This window comes from Paramisgurnus dabryanus, chromosome 5, assembly GCF_030506205.2.
Source record: "Paramisgurnus dabryanus chromosome 5, PD_genome_1.1, whole genome shotgun sequence".
NCBI lineage: Eukaryota > Metazoa > Chordata > Actinopteri > Cypriniformes > Cobitidae > Paramisgurnus > Paramisgurnus dabryanus.
In genome coordinates this window covers 7,568,297-7,576,400 of record NC_133341.1, presented here as the reverse complement: position 1 = coordinate 7,576,400, position 8,104 = coordinate 7,568,297, and positions in this window count along the sequence as shown.

Sequence of the window (8,104 nt, the reverse complement as noted above, 5' to 3'; positions counted from 1 at the left end):
AGTGCTGAAGCAAACAAGAACAGGGTCTCATTTGATTAGCTCAAATGTCTTATGTTTATCATTTTATACTGTAAACCAGGGTTCCCCAAATCTTACCCTGGAGGGCCAGAGCACTACAGAGTTTAGGTCCAACCCTAATCAAGCTTACCCACCTGTGATTTTCTAGTGATCATGAAGACTTTGCGTGTGTCTCAATCAGCTCCCTTGTTCAGTAGTCAGGGCACTGATCAGGGAGTCGGCCATTTTAAGGGCTTTCTCAATCGCAAAATCTGTTCAGTGCACTGGAACGTTCGTTCCCTAAAAATTCCCACAATGCAACGCAAAAACCAGTGAGCATCGATGGTCCCTATGTTCCCTAACCGGAAATCACGTGACCTTTTCTGAAGCTCGCCAACCGAAACATCACGTGTTCCAACTCAATAAACTTTATGAAATGTTACAGACCTTTTTTAAAGACAAGCGTTTGTTTTAGTTGTAATTAAAAATTAATTACTCAATATTTAAAATAATAATATTTATTTTAAATTGTAAATATATTTATTACATTTAAAATGTAATTATATGCCTCTAATTTTATGCACAGATATGTAAGAGAATAATGACAGCATTTTTCACAATGTACTGTTTTTAAAATTAAGTCAGAGAGATGTTGGTTTTGCCGGTTGTTGATGAGTAAGAGCTGTGAGTGATTACAACGCGCTTAAGCAGCCACGTGACAGAAAAATAAGTGAACATTGTCCCAATGTGAAGTGAGCTAGGGTCCTTACCAGTGCCCGAACCTGTGCACATGATATACTGATTCACAACCTTGTGCGCTAGGGAACGAATTGAGACACACGGCTTGATTAGCTTGCTCAGGTGTGTTTGATCAGTGTTGGAGCTAAATCTCTCGATTACGTAGGTAACCCTGGTTCCCTGAGCTGAACACCATGAGGTGAAGTTTCTCCACTTAGGGCCTAAGCTCCTTGAGGGAACTCTGGAGTAATCATATGGTCTCCACAACCTCAGTTGGGAGCCTGACATCCTTCCAACGAATTATGGTAGGCAGAGACTGCTGCCACCTAAACCTTAAGAGTGGAAGGAGTTAACCCAGCAGAGAATTGCTCCTGCAGAAACCTCAGCACCACGTCAAGGGGCAGTTGACTGGGTCTGTCAGGTGAGCTGAACACCAAGAAGTAAAGTTTCTCCACTTAAGGCCTAAGCTTTCTCCTTGAGGAAGCTCTGGAGTAATCATATGGTCTCCACAACCTCAGTTGGGACCCTGACATCCTTCCAAAGGAGTATGGTGGGCAGAGACTGCTGCCACCTAAACCTTAAGAGTGGAAGGAGTTAAGCCAGCAGAGATTTGCTCCTACAGAAACTTTAGCACCACAACAACAGGGCAGTTGACTGGGACTGTCAGGAGTAAAGTATGGTCTCCACAACCTCAGTTGGGAGACCTGAGCCTGCGAGCCTGGCCCCCTCAGAGGCCAAGCTGACAGCTACCATATCTCTGGCAAACTTTCTCCAGAACTTCTGTGGCAGAGTGATTGGAGGTAAGAAGAGAAAGCCACATCAGGCAGTGTGTGGTGTCCTGAGACGCAAACAGATCCACCTCTGTGCGTCCAAATAATCTCCTGGAATCTCAACTCCCAGGAATGGGCTTTGCCTTACAGGGCATATGCAAGTGGCCTGGGTCTAAACTGTCGTCAACGAGCACAGTTTGTCCAGAGACCACAAATGTCATTATCCCAAAATCAACAATGTTGTGATTTTGTCCCTATCGGCTTTCCATAACTGTACTCCAACCTGTAAGTCATGCGTCTGTTGTCAGCGTCACACGCCAGCAGCGCACACCCAAAACAGTCCTTAGGTTAGAAACCAAGGTTTCCTCCACACCACCAGAGCACGCAGACAACAATGCGTGACTTTGATTTTTAGACCTCCTTAGAAATTTATTTTAGAAACCACCGATGTGATGTCTGTCTAGACAAACACATGATGGCTCCTCAGGTCTAGAAGGAAATGGGAGTCCAACCCATCCTGCACAAGAATGTATACATGCTTCCCCACTGGAGCCAGCTGTATGCCGTTTCACCATATGCACGAGTAGGTTAATTGTGGCTGCCTGTGGTAATACGCACAGCAGTGAGTGTGCCCTGCGGGGGCACTGAAGGGAAGCAGGCACCATAAATGGGGTGTGAGCTGCTTCGCTTCAATAAGAAATAGTGAGCGCCACGAACGAAGACGTTACCCGCCTCAGCGAATCGTAAAAGACAGATCATATTTTGACGGCGCACCAGCGGCCGATCAGGAGAATAAATGCTGTGTACAGCTGTAAAAGCAACACTCAGCATAAACACAAAATCACTGTTTGACACAGCTCATGCAGGCTGTGACAGGCAGATATACATACATAGCCTACACATACAAGTGTAGAAAACGTAAAAATATTATTATTTTCATTATTATGTATGCACATATAATACCTCCATACTGTAAAAAGAGGAGGCTTCACGGCGGATTATGAAGAGGATCCATCTCTCCGGAGATAGACAGCTGAAAATATATGGCTCTCATGCAGGGTGCCTTCCCGATCCGGTGAGTGAGAGAGAGGGACTTCACGTGCAGGCGGAGATACTGCCGCCTGCGCGAAATCATATGGCGACTCCCACGAGTGCATCCGCCGCTGAGAAGCGGGATCGCAGCCGCGAACCCAGGCTTCCTAGAGAGCGAGAGACAGATGTCAAGGGTGTAGGCGGGGATACCGCCGCGTGCACGCACGAGTGCAGTCACCGTTCTGCATTGAAAGAAGCGGGACCGAATCTGTGATGGCGCGAGCCTGATATATCCTTCTCGAAGCAGCATCCAGTCTATTTCCAATCATCTAATTATTGATTATGTTTTACACGTGCTTCAGATCAGTCACGCTGAGGCGTTCCCCAAAGCGTTGCTATGGCGACGCAGCTCGAGTTCCTCGAAAGGGAACTCTGCAGTGCTCCGGCCCTCCAGGGTAAGATTTGGGGAACCCTGCTGTAAACAAACCTTTTGAGATGGGGTTTTAGTACATTGATCATGTGACATTATACCTCCACTATCCCTTTAATTTTCTCTTAGCTCTAATTCTACAAACTCTCCCAGTAGAATAATTTACAAATTACACCTTTCAAACAAATTAAGTCATTACTGCCAATTTAATGCTTGCTTGACCATCACATTCAAAGGTTTGTTTTCCAAAAAACACACACCAAAATAATTTAATTGCCTTTTAAATGTTTCTTAAACAAAGTTGATTGACTGGAGTGATGTTTAAATTGACATTCCATGGCTTGAACAGATACTTCCGACTATCAAATAGAAATATTACGATAAGGTAAAATGATGGAAGATGATGATCACTCATAAATCAAGTTTCACTTTAATGCTTCTCCATTTAAAAGTTTACCTTAGGGGGGAGTCAGATTCTTTCAGCTGGAGAAATACAAAGCCTACATCAATTTATATTTTGCACGTTTTTAGGACCTCCGGACACTGGTGTGAGGAAGCTGGAAAGATGAACCCAAATGCAGACGATGTTGGGGGGTGAACAAAAAACACTTTAATTAACACAGACGAAACAAAAGCCCACATGGGAGCAAAACATACAAAAATACACTTGACTTAGACTTGAGTCTTTTAACAGGACTGGTACAAACATCACACTAAACACAACTGTGATACAAAACGAACGAGCACAGGACTGAGAACACGAGGGCATTAAATAAGAAAACCTAAACAGGATAACAAGAGGAACACAGGTGAGGGTAATGAACTAATGATTAAATTATGAGCTGAGAGAACAGGGGGGCGGAGACAACAGACGAGACACCAGAGGCACATGACCAAATATATGAGCCTCTACATAGAAAAACAGACTGTCAGTAGTGATGGCCAAACGAGGCTTTCTGAACCACTGAGGCTTTCCAGCCCATTGGTTCGCCAAAAGGTTCATTTACCCGAAGCCTCATGAAACAATGTGCTCTCTAGTGACACCTGCTGTGCAAAGCAATGAATCGCACACAAATCTATTCATTTTGAGCAACCAAATTGTCATGGTGTGGGCTTTTGAATAAAGTATATTAAATAAATTATTTTACTCTGCTTGTGTTACAACGTGTTAACCTATATATACACACAACTCACACATACACAACTTTGTGTTCAACTATTCAGTAGTTCTTTGGGTTAGTGATAACAGTGAATGCACCAAATGAGTGTAAAGAAATTATTGTGAGTGCACTGCAGTGCTGACTGGGAATGCAATAGTAGAGTGCTTATGGGACTGGGAGTGCAATAATGTAGTGCTTATTGAACTGGGGGTGCAATAGTGCAGTACTTATGGGACTGGAAATGTGGAACAGCAAACTGCAACACGGAAAAGTGTTTACTGGTTTTTATTTCGAAACAAAAGTTTTTTAACAGTATTTGGATTGAGGCGGTGTCTGTTTTTAGAAAACACCCTTTCACAGGGCACCAATGAGGCTGGACAACATAAGAAGGTCAGTGCCAGCTTATATAAATTAGAGCTTCTGTTTGTTCCAATATCCCAATGGATCCTTAGTCCTTCTAAGCTGTCCCTAATACAGTCTAGTCTTATAATAATAATAACAGCAATAATATATATATATATATATATATATATAATAAAACTACTACTAATATAGGCTATATATATATATATATATATATATATATATATATATATATATATAATCATACACATAATAATATAATTACGTATTAGAACTATATGCTAATTTACTGAACTAGGCTATGTATAATTTACTCTAATAATCTACTAAACTAAGTGTAATATAATATATAATACAGTCTATGATATATAATGATAACTATACTACAAACTCACTACAACCTCGCTACTCGCTACTACAACCAACACTTCAACATCAATGCAAACGTACTGCAAAACCCCACAAGAGTTTCGAACCAGTTTTATCCGTAAGCGATACTCAGAATGAAGCAATGACGTATTCAACAGAAAACGAGGCCTCGTTTGTCATCGTCACGTGATTTTCACGGAAACGATACAAGCCTCGAATCGGGGCTTCATCTGGAACGCCCCTTTTTGCTCGACACAAGCTCCGGAGCCTCGCTTCAGATGTCCCATCACTAACTGTCAGAACTCTGCCACCATGACAAAACATAAATATAAAACAAGGCTCTCGACAGAGTCCTGACAACTGGAAGAACAACCACTGGTTTGTAGGAAGCTGAAAACACCATTTCATATAAATGAAACCAAGGTCTCCTTACACTACAGATCATTGACTATGCTTACTAATATTTTAGTCTACGATGAGGTAGTTAATTTACCAGCAAATAAATCTTTTGTGCATTGTTCCAAGCCTGGCAGGCATGTTCTGGGCTTTTACCCAAGTATGAATTGATTATATTTTCCTTTAAAATATGAATGAACAGAACCTCTCAATTAATAACTCTTTGTCATATTAAGAAAAATAAACAAGTTTAATTGTTTTTAGCCATGCGTTTTCTGGTAACACTTACTCCAAGTGAACATATTTTTCTTTTTGATACCACAGGCACCTTTCACTAAACAAGTTCAGCTTTACTTGTGGGAGTTTCCATGAATGAGGTCACAAGTTCATGAACATGACCGTCGACCAACTTAATTCTACAAAAGGCCCATCATTTTAATTGGTAAGAAAATTGTGTTTAACTTTCAGTTTTCTTTCCACTTGATATTCATTTACAGAAAAAAAAGTGCAATAATATTTTTATATCCTCAGCTGCAAGGTCAGAGCAGACAATAAAGCATAATTATTATACATTTAATAGAATACGCTTATGGCTTGATCTGCTGCTGTTTTATTGAATAATTAAGTCTAGATTCTGTCCTCCAAGGTATTTTTAACATTCAAGCAAATGTAGCACAAAGTAAGGTGTGCTGTAGCTTCACATGATGCTGTATAGCAGCAAGTTATTAAGCATTTAATTTGTTAAGCATTCAAAGTTTCTTTACTTTGTTGAACCCAAAAGAAGATATTTTGATATATGATGGTAAGCACAGAATTGATGGCACCCACTGACTTACATTGTATTTGTTTTTCCTACTATGAAAGTCACTGGTTACCATCAACTGTGTATTTACCGCATCAAAATATGTGTTCAACAGAAGAATAAGTATACAGTATACAGGTTTAGAACAAAAAAGGGTGAATAAATTATGACAGAACTTGCATATATGAGTGAATTGTCCCTTTGAGATCATTTAGGTATTTTTGTTTTATGTTGGTTAATTGAAATGTTGATGTAAATGTGGCCTGTGTTCTCATGTTTAAATATCATTTATTATGTTTCTAATCTAATAACCATTTCATGACGTATAGCTATTATTAAAGAAAATAAAAAATGCAGTAGACAAGACATTTTCTAAAAATGCATAACACAAGCTTGCATAGCTATTATGCTACAGTTCTAGCAATTAATTTATATATTGTGCATCTTCATTTTTAGTTTTCACAAATGGTCCACTTTGTAATTTTAATCAAATAACATGCTTGCTAACATATGCTGCAATTTCATGGCTTTTAGAATAAAGCTCCAAGTTACTTTTTTACACATTTTAGTGAAAATACCGAAACTCTGAGAAATGGGCATTTGGGGTTATTATAGCTAGTCTATGGTGCTGTAACAGAAATGGCTACTGAGGTCTGAATGGTGCAGTTTGGTTGAAACAATTTGTCTTTATAATATATCATCTTGTTTTGACCTTGGTGTAGATACGCAGATAAGTCCTGAAAAATCTCCAGAGGTGTCAAAGGAAATCTACAGCTATTGCTGGCCATAAATTTATCACAATACGAACCAAAAAATTATTTAGTCAGTTAGACAAGGCCACCACAAATACAAGGAGAAAGAGCAGAGACACATACTGAAGGTTGATGAATTTGGGAAGAAAAATTCTAAAATAAACAATTGTTTCAAAACAGGTTTACTGGTGCTACCGAGTATAAAATATAAACTGGAAGTGCTATAAAAGTGTGTGCATGCTGTGACTGTGTTGACACAAGCCTACAGTAACACTATCACAGCAGTGGCGAAGCCAGAAATGTTCAAGTGGGTGGGCCTTTATAAAACAGGGTGGGCAAAGCATAGAATGTACATAAATTGGGAGTGTTTACGCCCATGGCCAGATATATTTTTTCCCCAATGTAAGTGCGGCTTTTTTCAAAACAGCCAGCAGCTGTCCATTTTTTCCGCGCTGTGGTCTAAAAATATTCAACTCTGGATGAAAAGCTTAGCTTGTCAATGTAAGTTCTTACACAGCCGTCCAATCACAGTGGGTGAAAGGGCGGGACTAATATCACAACAACCAACCGGCTCACAGCTCAAGTATCACAGCAACCAAAGCGCTTGGCTGAAAAAACAGCTGGCATTTGGCGTCCTCCAGGCGTTTTCAGCCGGGTTTAAAAGCTTTGGTGCACGCTACCTAAGCCAAGTTACCTTAATGCCATGCAGGCAGCACAATGTTTCAAGGGGAAATTTATAAAACAACTTAAATAACCAACCAGCTTGTCTACAGTATATGGGCAGGTGGGTCTGTGCCTGTTTTATACAGTCTATGAGCAGTTCCCCACCAAATTATTAATCCACTTGAAAACACAGAACTCAACATAAACTGAATTAGTAACGGAATTAGTTTTTACGTTATTTACGTTGCGTGAACGTAGATCCGAACAATATGTCATTCCTCCTCAGCAAAATGCATGACGTGAAAGCGTCATAGGCTACGACAGATTCAACAGGTAGTGATTTTACTAAAGAACTCGTTCGAAAGATTGTTATTTAATGAGACAATGGCCATCAAACAACATGGCGCAATACAAAATTGCATGTGTTGTCATTTAAGTGTAAATATTCCAACAACATTAAATCATACAGCCCCCTAAATAGTTTATTGGAGTAATACTCCTGACTATAAACTGTAAATAATAATGACACCACTATAAACATTAAGAAAATGTCTAAACTCACCATTACATGTCCTGTAGTCTGAGACGGGGCTTCTGGTTCATAATAACAAAGTCCAATATGATCATAATGT